This window comes from Miscanthus floridulus, chromosome 2 (genome assembly GCF_019320115.1).
Source record: "Miscanthus floridulus cultivar M001 chromosome 2, ASM1932011v1, whole genome shotgun sequence".
NCBI classification, from domain to species: domain Eukaryota; kingdom Viridiplantae; phylum Streptophyta; class Magnoliopsida; order Poales; family Poaceae; genus Miscanthus; species Miscanthus floridulus.
Genome location: NC_089581.1, coordinates 154481845 through 154496814, shown reverse-complemented (window position 1 = coordinate 154496814; position 14970 = coordinate 154481845). Strand labels below are relative to the sequence as shown.

General features: G+C 46.0%; 1 long non-coding RNA gene across 1 annotated transcript; it reads right to left on the bottom strand.

Moving 5' to 3' along the window:
- Positions 1–11031: 11031 nt before the first annotated feature.
- On the bottom strand, positions 11032–13383 carry LOC136540185 (uncharacterized). The gene is made up of 3 exons (XR_010779896.1): positions 12733–13383; positions 11764–11939; positions 11032–11274 (listed from the first exon to the last, which is right to left on the bottom strand). It is a non-coding gene; the product is annotated as an uncharacterized lncRNA (long non-coding RNA).
- Positions 13384–14970: the final 1587 nt, after the last annotated feature.

Sequence of the window (14970 nt, the reverse complement as noted above, 5' to 3'; positions counted from 1 at the left end):
AGGGCCTAGCCCTCGGCAAATTGGCCCTCGGCAAATATGGCCGGATGGGTCACGGCGGCCACTGGCATCAGTCTTTACCGAGTGCCCGCCGCCAGGCACTCGGCAAAGATTTTTTATTTTTTTTAAATATTCTTTGCCGAGGGCCATTGGCCAGGCCCTCGGCAAATACCCCCTTTGCCGAGGGCCAGGCTAGACCCTCGGCAAAGAGTTTTTATTTTTATTTTTTTAACCCAGTTTTTTTGTGGTGCTATAATACATTATTTAAATCTCAATTTTAAAATTTGGACCAAATTTAACTTTTTTGATATATTTCCCTAATTTATTTCTTTTCGTTGATTTTTTCGAATATTTCAAATTTTAACTGCAGGTGGATGGAATAATGCAATTTAGTGATTCAAAAAAATGTGATATGATCACAAAAATACCATGAATAATATTTTTTGAATCACTAAATTGCATTATTCCATCCACCTGCAGTTCAAATTTGAAATATTCAAAAAAAATCAACGAAAAGAAATAAATTAGGGAAATATATCAAAAAAACTCAAATTTGGCCCAAATTTTAAAATTAAGATTTAAATAATGTATTATAACACCACAAAAAAATTGGGTTCAAAAAACCAAAAAAAACTCTTTGCCGAGGGTCTAGCCTGGCTCTCGGCAAAGGGGGTCTTTGCCGAGGGCCTGGCCAATGGCCCTCGGCAAAGAATATTTAAAAAAAATTAAAAAAATCTTTGCCGAGGGCCCTGGATCCGGGCCCTCGGCAAAGGGCCAACCCTAAATCGGCCAGCCGCCCAAATTCCCCGCCCACAGACCAAAAAAAAATATTTACTAAGGGCCTAGCCTGGTCCTCGGCAAAGGGGGTCTTTGCCGAGGGCCTGGCCAATGGCCCTCGGTAAAGAATATTTAAAAAAATAAAAAATCTTTGTCGAGGGTCCTGGATCTGGTCCCTCGACAAAGGGCCCAACCCTAAATCGGCCAGCGGCCCAAATTCCCCGCCCACAGACCAAAAAAAATCTTTGCCGAGGGCCTAGCCTGGCCCTCGGCAAAGGGGGTCTTTGCCGAGGGCCTGGCCAATGGTCCTCGGCAAAGAATATTTTAAAAAAATAAAAAATCTTTGCCGAGGGACCTGGATCTGGGCCCTCGGCAAAGGGCCCAACCGTAAATTGGCCAGCGGCCCAAATTCCCCGCCCACAAAACATCGGCTACTTGACGTCGCCGCTGCGCGCCCGGCCGCCCCGCGCCCCCCACCGTAACGCGCCCCGCCGCCCACCACCGCACCGCCCCGCGCGCCCCGCCGCCCCACCACCGCCCCGCGCCCAGCCGCCACCGCCACCCCATGCGTCCCCGGCCCCCGGCCGCCAGAGGAGGAGGGAGGAGCAGGCCACCAGAGGAGCCCCACCCCGCCGCTCGCCTCAACCCATCGGAGGTGCCCTGTCCCGGCCGCGCTGCCTGCCCACGCCCGTCGGCCGGCCCGCCCCGAGGAGGAGGAGAACCTCCACGCCATCCACCGGCCACCGAAGAAGGAGGAGGACCCCGCGCCACCCGCCAACCCCATCCACGCTGTCCGCCGTGCCCGCCCCCGTTCCGAGCAGAAGGTGGGAGAAAGAGAGGAAGAGGAGAAGGGGAACAGGAGAAGAGAGGAGGCCGAGAAGAGAGGAGGAGGAGGTGCCCTGCCCCGACCCCTTGACACCGCCCCGTCCACGACCCTCGCCCCGTCCGTGGCCTTCGATGTCCCTCCAACGTCCAGGTATGCCCTTCCCTCGCTTCATGGTGTACAATGCTGGTGAAGGAGGAGGTCTAGGTGGAGGTCGAGGTGGTGGTGGCGTGCAATCGTGGAGGTGTAGGTGGAGGTGGAGAAGGAGGGTAGTGTGTTCGTTGAGGTGGTGGTGGTGTGGTCGTTGTGGTGGATGTGGTGGTGTGGTCATGGTCGTTGTGGTGGATGTCGTGGTGTGGTCGTGGTCGTGGTGGTGGTGGTGGTGGTAGTGTGGTGGTGGTGGTGGTGTGGTCATGGTGGTGGAGGTTGTGGTGGTGTGGTCATGGTCGTGGTGGTGGTGGTAGTGTGGTGGTTGTGGTGGTGGTGGTGTGGTCGTGGTGGTGGAGGTGGTGGTGTGTTGGTGGTGGATTAATATATATCTAGCTATCGGCCATCATGCCGTATTTGTTCCCTTGATATGTGGTTGTCGGCCATCGTGCATGTTTTTTCTTGTAGGTTTTGGAAACCTCCCCGTACAGGGGAGGTTCTGCTGAAATTTTTAACTTATAGTATTGTGTTTCTTCTTTTGCAGAGAAGAGCACGTCAGAGGGGACTCGGCGACCCCGATCCTCTTCATCGGCATTGCGGGTCTGCCTACACAGCATCGCCTCATCACTGCCCCGACTCGCCACTGCCCCGCTAGCCTGACTCCACCGCCACCCTAGGTATAAATAAGCCCTCCTCTCGTATCATTGTCTTAGATCGCGTAACCCAGTTAGGCGTCTCCCGTCTGAAAGAGATACGGTCGTAGGTATGTGGATCTTTGCATATCTATGACCGTATCTATTTTGGATTGTCCACGTTTTCTGGACGGCCCGCGGATGTGTAGATGGGTTAGTTTCCATGGTCTGCTCCGGTCCGAGACCGAGTGTCAGTAGCTCTTCCCTATTGTTCTCCGGATACACACTCTCCCTGGCAGGACGTGTATCAGGAGAACAGCGGGGAGGTGCTGCCGAAATTCTGTCTCAGAGAGGAGCGAAGCCTAGAAACTGACCTCATCTACACATCCGCGGGTGGGATTAGGACCTATCCTCACCTATTAGACATTAGGAACACCACATAGATGTAATTGATAGTCACAATACTCTGTGATGTAAATGTTAAAGGATAGAGGACCGTCAGTGGATGTACATGGGATGGAGAAGCGGCAGTGACTATGACTATGAATGGGTGAAGGGGATAGATCATTTCTGGAAACATGCATTTGGCCCAGGAGCAGGAGGACATTCTCTAGTTTGGTGTCCCTGCAGCAAATGTGACAATAGGAGAAAGGTAGACGAGAAGACCATGGGTAGACATCTTGTGTTCAATGGTTATACACCTGGCTACCAGCAGTGGATCTACCATGGTGAAGCAGATCGTATAAGAGCAGAGGTGGTGAGAGCACGCCTTGAGGCTTTTGATGATGATGCCGGGTAGCAGACATGCTAGATGATGCCCACCAAGCTCACTTCGCAGAACGACATGAGAAGGAGGAGATGGAGGAATCCGCAAAGGACTTCTACAAAATGTTGCACTCGGCACAGAAACCCCTTCACGAGCGTACAACGATTTCTCAGCTGGATGCGGTTGGACGCGTAATGGGGTTGAAGGCCGAGTTAAACCTGAGTCGAGAAGGCTTCGATAAGATGTTGGCCGTGTTTGGCACCATGCTATCGGAGAAGCACACTTTGCCGACGAACTTGTACAAGGCAGAGAAACTCCTTCGTATGCTTAAGATGCCGTATGACAAGATACATGTTTGTCCAAAGGGGTGCGTCCTATTTATGAAAGAACACAAGGACGCAAATTACTGTCTGAACTGTAAATCCTCTAGGTACCTGGAGGTAGACTCTGGTGATGGTCAGAAAAAGCAGCTTTCGATCCCCGCGAGAGTGCTACGGCACCTTCCTTCCCTATCGAGGATCCAATGGCTATTCATGATCGAGGAATCCGCGAAATAGATGACATGGCACAAAGATGGCAAACGGTACAATCCTAGGAAGATGGCACATCCGTCTGATGCTGAAGCATGGACGTACTTCAATGACAAACATCATGACAAAAGCAGCTAAGGCCCATAATGTACATGTCACGCTGGCAACAGATGGGTTCAATCCTTATGGAATGATGGCTACCCCATACACATACTGGCCCATTTTTGTTATCCCCCTCAATCTCCCTCCCGGCATCTCCTTTCAACGGCATAACGTATTCTTGTCGTTGATAATTCCTGGACACCTGGGGAGCAATATGGGTGTGTTCATGGAGCCTATGATTGATGAATTGATCCACGCTTGGGAGAAGGGGGTATGGACATACGACCGAGCTACAAAGACAAGCTTCAAAATGCACGTTTGGTACCACTACTCTCTGCATGACTTCCTGGCGTATGGGTTATTTGCCACCTGGTGTGTTCACGAGAAGTTACCATGCCCAATATGCAAGGAAGCTGTGAGGTTCATTTGGTTGAAGAAGGGTGGCAAGTATTCGTCGTTCAACCAGCATCGTCAGTTCCTCCCTCTAGACCATGAATCCAGAAAAGACATCAAGAGCTTTACGAAAGGTGTCAAAGTGATAGACCCTAAACCGCACTTGAGGACTGGTGCCGAGGTTCGTGCTCAGATAGATGCTCTCGTGCCCAATGAAGAAGGTGGTTTTGTGGGATATGGTGAGGAATATATGTGGACTCATAAGTCCGGCTTGACGAGGCTCCCCTATTTCGATGACCTTCTTCTGCCACATAATATTGATGTAATGCACACTGAAAAGAATATCGCCGAGGCACTTTGGAGAACTCTCATGGACACTGACAAGTCTAAGGACAACGTTAAGGCTAGAGTGGACCTAGCAACGTTGTGCGATAGACCGAATCAAGCGATGCAGCCTCCTAGTGGCTGAAACAAGAACTAGAAAAGGCCTAAGGTCAATTTCGTCTTGCAAATCGATCAAAGGTGGGAAGTACTAAAATGGATCCAGACGTTAATGTTCCTAGATGGATATGCAGCGAATCTTAGCAGGGGAGTGAACTTAGGCACTCTGCAAGTCAACGGGATGAAGAGTCATGACTACCACATATGGATTGAGAGGCTTCTTCCAGCGATGGTCCGAGGCTATGTCCCTGAGCATGTTTGGCTAGTGCTGGCAGAGTTGAGCTTTTTCTTTCGCCAGCTTTGTGCCAAGGAGATATCTCGGACCGTCACTCAGGACTTGGAAAAGCGACACCTGTGTTGCTCTGTAAGCTGGAGAAGATCTTTCCACCCGGCTTCTTCTTGCCGATGCAGCATCTGATTGTGCACCTCCTATCCGAGGCACGTTTGGGGGGGGCCTGTGCAGGCCTGTTGGTGCTATCCAATCGAGAGATGTCTAAAGACTCTTCATAAAAAATGTACAAATAAAGCTAGAATTGATGCTTCCATTGTAGAGGCATGCCTTCGGGAGGAGGTGGCAAACTTCACAACGCAATACTACAAGCCGAACCTTCCTAGCAATCATAATCCACTCCCTCGTTACAATGCTGGCGAAAATGAATCGACCCTTAGCCTTTTCCAATGCCAACTCAGCAGCGCAAGTGGATCAACCCCGAAGCTATTGGGAAATGAAGAGTGGCGCAGTATCATGCTATATGTGTTGAATAACCTTACCGAGGTGCAGTCGTTCATCAAGTAAGTTATCAACGAACTTGTTTCAATACACCGTCACTATTCTGTATCCAACCCCATTGATTCTCGTTCGGACAGGGAATTTGTTCGTGAATTCTGGCATCAATCAAGGGATCCTACCTCGCATGAACAAGACACCCTTGTTTCGCGGGGTGCGGGAGCGAGGAGGCCTGATTTTATTTCTTGGTTCAAACAAAAGGTAATGTACAATTTAGCTCGTACGTTCGATCGTCCAAGGTGATCGTACGTTTGATTAATATAACGATCTATCATGCTTCACCTTGCAGGCCCAGACCGATTTGTCCATGAGTGACGAGTTGAAAAGGTTGCAAACGACTGTGACATTAGGGTGAAGTCATTTACTGGCTATGACGTGAACGGATATCGCTTCCACACAACAAGTTACGAGCAGATTCGGCCCAAACGAAAAACCATAAATAGCGGAGTTTGTATGCCCAGCACTGATGGCCTCGACTATCATGGTAGAGTTGAGGAAATCTATGAACTCTCATTTCATGGAGACAAACCTCTTAAACCTATCATATTCAAATGCCACTGGTTTAATCCTCGATCAACGAGACGAACCCCTCATCTTGGGCTAGTCGAGATTCGAGAAGATTCCACCTATCCTAGAAAAGATGTCTACATTGTGGCTCAACAGGGCGTGCAGGTGTATTATACTCGATACGCCAACCAAGACAAAGAGGATCTTAAGGGTAGGGCTATTGTGCACCAGGTATCTCCACACGGTAAACTACCTGCCCAAACGATGATGATTACAACTTCAACGCAAACACATATGATGGACAGTTCTATCAAGAAGATGGGCTACCAGGCACGTTTGAGATAGTCTTACCCGAAGCAATCGAAATGGAAGTAGACAACGAAATGGTTGATGGCAAGGTCGATGGAGATGTGGTGGTAAATGCCAAGGACATAGCAATGCTTGAGCGATTACTTCTAGGCAATGACTACGATGACAACATAGAACCTTCGGATAGTGTTGCCCATTTGGACAATTTTGACAGTGATGATGAGACCTATGATCTCAATCATAAAGATTATTCCTAATACATGTAATACTATGTTTTTTTTAATTTGTGTTTTGTTTATATATTTTAAATCTATTTCTAATATATGTACTAATTAGTCTTGTTCATTCTTTGTGATTGCAGGTGATTGAACAAAGATGGCGAGCAGACGTCCACGCCATGACACGCCCACGGTTTACGGGAGAGACCGCCCTCTCCTTCGAGGTGAGGGGTCGTCGTCTGGGGCAGCATCTATAGGAGGTGACGAGAGGAGGACCAGGGGCAGCAGCCGCAGGAGGCAGCGGTCTCCTCCCTCGCCATGTGACGAGGTGCTGGAGGAGGAGCACGTGACGGCCACGGCCACATCCTCGTCGGAGGATGAGAGGGGTCAGCAGATGGGCGAGGGAGGCGAGGCACTCGAGGGTGAGGGAGGCGAGGGGCTCGAGGGTGACGGAGGGGGTACCGCTACCCGGACTCCCTATGAGCGAGGTCCCGTGAGCCTCCCTCCGGTTCCGCTTCCTCACAACCGCCCAGTGATTTGGCCTATGGCAAAGAGGTAAGTAACTATAGATGTTATCACAACTACTTCATAAGATATGTTGAAATCATAAGAGAAACTAATAAATTTTCTTAATCACTTATGCAGGGCCTGGTTGGTTTTGTCAGGTACTCCAGAAAGCACCCCCACGAGCATCTTTGGTGTTTTGTGCAAGAAATGGTATCCCGGCATTGTGCAACTATCCGAAGAGCCGGTGGTGTGGGAGCCGACCTCTAACTGGGACAGGTACGCGCTGGTCACGGATGACACTTACCGCAACAAGCAGGAGCGTGTATTGGCGGAGTTTTGGGTAAGTTTCTCTCGCACAACATTGCTTAATACATCTCATTCATTGGTTAAATGTTTTATTGAAATAATGAATGGATACATCGGTTTTGTATGTAGAAAATTTTCAAGGCCGAAGAAAGACTTGAGGCCCAGGCGGATCGGGCGACTGCCGTAGCTTGTAGGAAGTACGTCACTGAGATGCACCACCATGGGCGTGTCCAAGCCCACATAGACTACTACAGGTCGGTACTTAAGCAGTCCCTCCCCAAGCCTCAAGCAAGATTGATTACGCTGACCCGGGACCAGTACCTTGAGGTAGGTGAATAACATTCATAATGATTCGTTTTGATATTAAGTAGGTTCAATTTCATCTTCTTATATGTCAAATACTCAATGACTTGTAGGTGATTCCTTGGTGGTGCCGATCGTATCCCGAGTGCTGGGCCATGATCGTGGACAAGTGGTTATCATAGGACTTTGTTGGCACGCAGAGAGGCAGCGGGAACAACGTCTGATGAGGCAAGGTCCAACTCACCATCAAGGCAGCCGCAGCCTCCCCGGATACAAACAAGCATACGTAAGTGATTTCTTTCATTTATTTTGATGCTCAATTCTGCTTGATTTCTCACCATCTTCCCATCTTTCTCGCAGGAGGCTGCGCGCCCGGGCGAGGAGGTCTCGGAGTTCTCTGTGTGGGCTATGTCCCACATGGGCAGGGCATCGTTCTCTGTCTCCTTCGACCCGGCTGCCCTGCCCCAGGTGTACTCTGACCTGAACGTATACACTAAAGTCTAAGAGTACACGTCCTCGGTAAAGGAGATCTATGGGGAAGATTACAATGTGCGCACTGAGCCCATTGATGCAGAGACGATCATAAGGCTCGAAGGAGGCAAGAAGCACGGGCGGCTGTGGATTGTAGACGGCGCCATCGACTCCACCACTGTTCCCTCCCTCGACGCTATCAGAGCACGGAGCACGAGCTCCAGCCAGCCCATACGCTCACGGCCTTCTCCAGCACTGCAGCAGGTCCAGGCACTCTAGGTAATTCCTGTTTTACTCGTCGTACGTTGATATTTACACACCTAAATTAGATTTGCATTACTGATACATTGGAGTGAAATATTGCAGGCCGAGCTGCAAGAAACAAAAAGGCAAAGTCAAGAGCAGAACGCGGAACTGACCGCACTGCTGCAGGCCCAGCAGGTCGCGTTCGAGGCCGCGTAGAAGCAGATGGCGGAGATGATGGTGATCATGCAAAGTCTTGGGCAAGCATCGGGTGTACCTGTGCAGTTTTCAGCTCCACCTCCTACTCCTGCAGCTACTCCTGTAAGTATGAAAGTTCACTTTTCGCTTGTGCTTTGCATGTATGTCGGCCTTCGTGCCGTTGTGGATGTCGTCGTTCGTGCCGTTGTGGATGTCGGCGTTCGTGCCGTTGTTTCTTGCAGGTTTTGGAAATCTCCCCATGCAGGGGAGGTGCTGCTGAAATTTTCAATTGAGTCTAATCTTTTTGTATTCCTAGATTACTAGATGCAATCTCTAAGTTTCAAAACTGTTTTCCCGGATTACTCACATATGCAATCTCTGCTCCTTTGTGCAGCCTCCGTCCGTGGGTTCCAATCAATTTGGTAGTGCGTCACCGGGTGATCCCGCCTTTCCTTCACCACCGTCTCATAGGCTATCTTGATGAGGACTAGTGCTAGGTGATGTGGTTGGACTTTATTATAATATTTGTGGTTTATGGTTCTGACTTGTGCTTGGATTTCATGAACTTGTCGTAATAAATATGTGAATGATGATGAACATGTGACTTGTCATTGTAATATATTGTGATTTGTGGTTCACAATTATGGTTGTGATATATTGTGAGAAAATGAGTTATGTGTGATATATATATATGTGATGGTTGATATATATATGTATATATATGAAATGCTTGTGTCGATGGAATGTAAAAAACAAAAAAAAATTAAATTTTTGCCTCTTTGCCGAGGGCAATGACCAAGGCCCTCGGCAAAGAAGGGTCCTTTGCTGAGGGCCGTCTCATTGCCCTCGGCAAAGATTTTTTTTTAAAAAAATAAAATTTCTGCAACATTTCTTTGCCGAGGGCCATGGTTAGAGGCCCACGGCAAAGACTTTTTTAAAAAAAATAAAATTTCTTTGCCGAGGGCCTGCGTGGAAGCCCTCGGCAAAGATTTTTCAAAAAAAAAAGAATAATTCTTTGCCGAGGGCCGTCCTATTGCCCTCGGCAAATATTTTTTGGAAAAATTCTGCACATTTCTTTGCCGAGGGCCATGGTTGGAGGCCCTCGGCAAAGATTTTTTTTTTAAAAAAAGAATAATTCTTTGCCGAGGGCTCCCGGAGACGGCCCTTGGCAAAGACTCCGTCCCAGGCGCCGGCGCCGTGACGGCTGCTTTTCTTTGCCGAGTGCCGCTCCAGCCCTCGGCAGAGGCTTTGCCGAGTGCCCGATAAAGGGCCCTCGACAAAGACTATCTTCGCCGACTCAAAATTCCCCGAGAACTATTTGCCGAGGGCCATCCTCGGCAAAGCCTTTGCCGAGGGTTAATGGGCCTTTGCCGAGGGCCTCAGGCCCTCGGCAAAGAGGCCGTCTCCAGTAGTGTATATGAATACTTATATTATTACCTGTACATCAAAATAAGGCTATGTTACTCAAATTTGTCAGGCCCTCCTTTTATTAACCAGTGGATATGCACGTGCATCATGCACGTGTCTTAAAAAAATTCTTTCATAGAAAAAATAATTAATTTTATAGAAGTAAATTCATGTAACATATATATATATAAAAAAATCACGGTTCACATGTATGGTTTACGATGTTGAAAAAATTAATCAATGTTATGTATTGCTTTTATTTATCATAAATATCGATAATTATTTAGGCATAATATAATGCTGTGCAAGTTCATAATTCTCTTATACATTTATTTATATATATATTTAATTTACATTTGTCTCCAATTCAAACCCTAAAGTTCATAATAAAATAATATGGACTATCATCTAATTTATATACCTAAAATGTATCTTGGATTGTTAATAAACATTCAGCCAACACTACATTTTATTTTATTACACGAAATATTCACATCAGTCATCGCTCTAATAAATTTATATCATCCTACTACCATAAATTGAAACTTAATGCAAATAAGAATGAATTCTAAACTCCATTGCTCTTGAGCTTTGCAAACATTTTAAACCAGTCAAATCAAAGAATTGTTTTATTAAAAAAATCATACATGTCATCATGTTAGAGAAAAAAACATGAGTCATATTTATGAGCCCACATGTCCTGTTCAAATTAGCTAAATCCACTCTCCACTCGAATAGATCAATGTCCCAACAATTTCCGCTCCAAGACCAAGGCCCCCAGCACTGCTGGTTCACCTGGCCACCCGAAAGGGAATTGCCCTGAGAAAGGGAAGCCGTTTCAAGAGAATCATGAAAAAAGACATAAATCAAGGGCAGTGGACTGCTGTCACATTTTTAGAGAATAGAAGCCGCCTTACACCAATCACTGGAACAAAAGTTGCCATCTTACAGTTTGAAACTCATTTATCAATCAATTATTTAGATAGAGAAAAGAAGGAAGATACTCCCTTTGAAGATTATTGAGACTTTTAAAACAAGTAGCCTGACTAAAATGTACAACTGCATACAATATCACTATCTCTGCTTAAATGCACATATTAAATTTTGGACATACAATCCAGTATTAACTTACTGCCATTGCAGAGTATCCATGCATTAGAGAAAATATGCCATAGGGATATACAACAAGAAGCACATGTCTCTGATACGTAGAATGTATGCGCATTCAGTACAGCATATTAGTTTTCAACTACCAATTTTACCCAGGATAACAAGATGACTGGAGGATCTTACAATGATAAGAGATTGGTAAGATTTCCAAGTTCCTTTGGACTGGTCAGATAGTGCATTGATGCCCACAGTCCTTGTGATTTTCAAGGAAAAGAATGTAAGATTGCTTGAACGCAGGAACTGCAGCACAGTTTTGAGTTTAGAATATTACATTGATTCCAGAGCAACGGGTTAACACACTTAAAAAAGCAGTTGTCAAATGAAAGTCATCTTGATGACTGAATTGTGTTTTGTTCTATGCATGCAAATATTTCAAGGCACAATTCAACAAACTCTTGAACATGTCGTCAATCTAGCAATCATAATTTTTGCAAAACTAAATTGATGATCAACAGTGGAGCTATATCAAGAAACTCATAGCTTCCAATGCATCTGTTGGTACAAGCACTGAAAAAAGAAATAATTTCACCCTGAGACACCAAGTAAAAGTAACATAAAGAAGCTAGTAAACAGCTTGATTTTTAAAGACTAATGTAAGAATAAGCATACTACAGCAACCATACGAACTGAGCAAGCAACTAAGGGTTAAGGGAAAATAAAAAGAAAGAAAAGAGTAACAGACAAACTAACAAAAAACACCGAAACAATTCCAATAGAGTTCCGAGGTACCTCCATCCTGCGAGCGACAACATCGGGGCCAGGGGCGGGGCATCGCCATTGCTACCGGGGAGCCGGTCGGCTCCGGCAGTCCTCCGTATGGGTGCCGCCGCGAACAAATGGTAAATTCTTCAAGAGGGAGCCCGATATCTGTTCTTGTAAGTTGTAAGTGACCCACCCACCCAAAACTACACACGGTCAAGAAAAACATACTTTAATAGAAAGGAAGAAATAATGCTTTAAGCTTATTACAATACCACCCAAAGTAAACCAAACTGAGACATATCAGTTTCATTACATTTTTCGAGTCACCATCAGTTGAGCCACATTCTGTTTTAGTGGGTCAATACTCAATATAGAATCCAAAAAGAGTGAGATTTGGGAGGGAGAGGGCCGTCATGTAGGGCGAGCGGAGGGAGGCGAGCGTGCAACTGCGGTGGGGAACGCACGTGGGGAAGAAGGGGCGGGCTAAGCGTCGGGAAGAGGAGGGGAGTGGACGATGGTTTATAGAGCATTAAATCATACCATCTATCTTCCAACGATAATCAAACAAACCTTTTCAAGATACTGAGAAGCTTGATTTACTCACATCTGCCCTAGTATAAAAAAAACAAAACCTAGCAAGCTAACCAAAGGCTTGTAGTTTGGACACATACACCCAACTTGAAGAGTTGTTGATGGTGCCAAGAGTTTTGGTTACAAACCCATCAAAGAAAAGGGGTAAACATATCAGGTTGGTCACAAATCCATCAAAGAAAAGGGGTAAACATATCAGGTGGTGCCATTGTTTGTGCCAGAAAATTTAAGTCACCATATTAACTGCCATTCAGGTAGCAACAGTCAATGCACAGTTCATAAAAAAATATAAATTTAAAATTGATCTGTAGCCAAGTAATTTCAGCCACACTCAAAGATAGTTCAAAAGGAATTAACAAGTTAATTCGTCTGAAAATTAAGAGGATCACAGCTGTTGAAAATTACCTGCAACATGGTAACAAAATTTGCTTGAATTTTTTAACCACTATCAGCGGCAAATTTGTTCACATCATCCCACAGAACATGATAATGACAGGTACTGCTTGTTCCCAGCAAAGACTCTGAATCATGAATCAGACATTTCCATCATATAGTGTAGTAAACATAAATAAATGGATTTCAACAATTATGTAGGGACACCATCCTGAATGCCGGCATAGCTATACAAGTATATAAATTAAACTCAGTATCTTGACTAACATGTGAATCCACCATGTTGCCTATATCTAGGATGAAAATAAAACAGATTACTGTCATTCTCTGTACTATCGGAAAAGAAAAGGAAGCTAATAAACTCACAAGCTTTTTACCAGAATACAGGAACACCAGAAAGAAGCTAATGAACGATCAATCACCGTAGTAATGATCTTGAAGAAGAGAGAGGAAACAAGAGGCATAGAGGCGGCAGTGCATTCACGAGAGATGGGAGAGGAGATGGTAATTGCGTGAGGGGCTCCACCTCTGGGCCCTGTGACGTTGCTAGGGTTTGCGCCTCTGCCATTGCCGTCGCGGCTGCAGCCGTTCACTATTTGAAGGTGTGAAGGATGGAGGCCGGATGGGATCCGGTTGCTGCCATGGAGGATGGTGAGGGGGGAGGATGACTATAACAGAACCGACCAAATTATAAGAACGTAAGTACAAAAACAATCACCGAAGTGGTTAGATTCCTGTACTTAAGCTCCCATAATCCCAGTAGTCCGGAAATCACGAAGGATTTCAAACAACTCCCGACATACAAACCAAGACCGTAGTGATTCAACACAACACATCATTCGTTACAACATTTCACAAATGGCATTCGGATTACATCCATCAGAGTTCAAATAAAATATTACAAACCAAGTTCAAATTTGCGGAAGCAACATAGTTTAGTACATAACTTAATAGTTTCAAATACATTGCCAGATCTTAGTCATGTCCCACAAAACATCTTCAGGTACGAGAACTAGGAGAGACCGCACCCAACGGTCTAGTCTTCATCCCCAGTCGGAAGAAGGCAATACTTGCAGCAACCAAAGTAGAACTGGTCATCTGCAACAGGTGGGAGATAAACCCTGAGTATGAGAAGGTACTCAGCTAGACTTACCCGTCAAAACCAGAAATAAAGGACACCAAGGGTCATGCAAGGCTTATGAGGTGGGCTAGCTTGACACAGTTGCATAAAAGAGCTTATGAATATAGTGACCAATTTAAACTTAGCATCAAGTTTATCATCATTTACCTGTCCACTAGATTAGCACCTGTACTAGAGCACTCACTTATTAGGAGTAAACAATATTAACCATAGCAGGTATAATAAGGCTGTCATCATCATATCATCATTCCTGAACCATTATATTATTTAGTGTATCTACTTTGGAGATAAGCCCGTCAAGTTCTCAATAACCGGTGAGAGACGGCGACTCGAATCGAATTACAACTCAGCTGAGGGGGTATTCCTAACTCTTACCCTGGCATACTTTGTAAGGGTAGCCGTGGGTCACCTTTGGTACAACTCAGGAACCAAATTCGCGGGTTCGATCAACGCCAGCACTCTCAGGGATTACCCTTCTGCCAGGACGATCAGGACTTTTAAATTACCTACCCTTGGACTCACGCCTACGGCTCCCTTCCGAGGCATACTTTATACTTATCGACTCCCGGCCTGAGGTGAGCTACTCGGCTTCGTGGTCGGTCTCTAGACCGGCCAACTAAGAGAGAGTCATGCGTTCAACACGAACAAGAAAGGCTCCAAGTTTCAGTCCTTAAACGACACAGACGGAGTCACAACAAACCGGCAAGCCTCCGCCCGGTCTTCAATTCAAATTAAGACAGGTTCTTTTCCACGATAGCAAATATAGTCAACCGTGCCATATGTATGTCCCTATAGCTCGCAAGTGACAGGAAATCACCTGACTTCTACCGCGTTTAAGCAGGGCTAAGCACTACACGAGCCTGAGCTACATAGGATTTAGGGTATCAATATCTGGACAAGGATTGGATAACCAATGCAGCAAGTGTTTGCATCCAACACCTAAACTTAATGCAACAATATATATAACAATAACACTTTAATTGCATTTCAAAAGTTATGAGGCTTAATATGCTCCGGGGCTTGCCTTTCACAAAGTTGCACGGACGGTGATCCGGGCACTCAACGACGACCTCATCTGGCACTTCTCCTAAGGGCAACACCTCCTGAAC